Genomic DNA, 1,875 nt, shown 5'->3' on the forward strand with positions numbered 1-1,875 from the left:
GCCCAGAAAAATAAAGTCTGACACTGTTTCCACTGTTTCCCCATCTATTTCCCATGAAGTGATGGGACTGGATGCCATGATCTTAGTTTTCTGAATGCTGAACTTTAAGCCAACTTTTTCATTCTCCACTTTCACTTTCATCAAGAGGCTTTTTACTTCATCTTCACTTTCTGCCATAAGGGTAGTGTTATCTGCAAATCTGAGGTTATTGATATTTCTCCCAGCAATCTTGATTCCAGCTTGTGCTTCATCCAGCCCAGCGTTTCTTATGATGTACTCTGCATAGAAGTTAAATAAGCAGGGTGACAATATACAGCCTTGACGTACTGGTTCCTATTTGGAACCAGTCTGTTGTTCCATGTCCAGTTCTAACTGTTGCTTCCTGACCTGCATATAGGTTTCTCAAGAGGCAGGTCAGGTGGTCTGGTATCCCCATCTCTTTCAGAATTGTCCACAGTTTATTGTGATCCACACAGTCAAAGGCTTTGGAATAGTCAATAAAGCAGAAACAGATGTTTTTCTGGAACTCTCTTGCTTTTTTGATGATCCAGCAGATGTTGGCAATTTGATCTCTGGTTCCTCTGCCTTTTCTAAAACCAGCTTGAACATCTGGAAGTTTATAGTTCACCACTGTTGAAGCCTGGCTTGGAGAATTTTGAGCATTACTTTACTACTGTGTGAGATGAGTGCAAATGTGCAGTAATTTGAGCATTCTTTGGCAATGCCTTTCTTTGGGGTTGGAATGAAAACTGACCTTTTCCAGTCCTGTGGCCACTGCTGAGTTTTCCAAATTTGGTGGTATATTGAGTGCAGCACTTTCACAGCATCATCTCTTAGGTTTTGAAATAGCTCAACTGGAATTCCGTCACCTCCACTAGCTTGCTTTGTAGTGAAGCTTCCTAAGGCCCACTTGACTTCACATTCCAGGATGTCTGGCTCTAGGTGAGTGATCACACCATTGTGATTATCTGGGTCATGAAGATCTTTTTTGAACAGTTCTTCTGTGTATTCTTGCCACCTCTTCTTAGTATCTTCTGCTTCTGTTAGGTCTATACCATTTCTGTCCTTTATTGAACCCATCTTTGCATGAAATGTTCCCTTGGTATCTCTAATTTTTTGAAGAGATCTCTAGTCTTTCCCATTCTGTTGTTTTCCTCTATTTCTTTGCATTGATTGCTGAGGAAGGCTTTCCTTGCTATTCTTCGGAACTCTGCATTCAAATGGGTGTATTTTTCCTTTTCTCTGTTGCTTTTTGCTTCTCTTTCCAGAGCTATTTGTAAGGCCTCCTCAGACAGCCAGTTTGCTTTTTTGCATTTCTTTTTCTTGGGGATGGTCTTGATCCCTGTCTCCTGTCATGATGTTCATAATGTCATGAACCTCTGTCCATTGTTCATCAGGTACTCAGTCTATCAGATCTAGTCCCTTAGAACTATTTCTCACTTTCACTGTTTCATTATAAAGGATTTGATTTAGGTCATACCTGAATCATCTAGTGGCTTTCCCTACTTTCTTCAATTTAAGTCTGAATATGGCAATAAAAATACAAATTATTTCTCAATAGCAAAATAGTCAAGGAAGTATCAAGAGAAACTCTAAAATATTTTGAAGTCAATGAAAATCAAATGTAATTAATTAAATTTATGAGATACATTGAAAGCTGGGCCTAGAGGGAATTTTATAGCATTCACTGCACATTTCAGAAAAGAAAAAAGGTCTGATATCAATAATATAACCTCCTACCTTAGTAAACTAGAAAAAGAAAGCAATTTAATCCTAATAAGGAAACTAAAATAATAAATATTAGAATATAAATCAACAACATTTAAATAAGAAAACAACAGAGGAAAAAAATCAATGAAAAAAACCTCTCATTTT

This window comes from Bison bison, unplaced genomic scaffold, assembly GCF_000754665.1.
Source record: "Bison bison bison isolate TAMUID 2011002044 unplaced genomic scaffold, Bison_UMD1.0 scf7180017864460, whole genome shotgun sequence".
In the NCBI taxonomy this organism is placed as follows: Eukaryota; Metazoa; Chordata; class Mammalia; order Artiodactyla; family Bovidae; genus Bison; species Bison bison.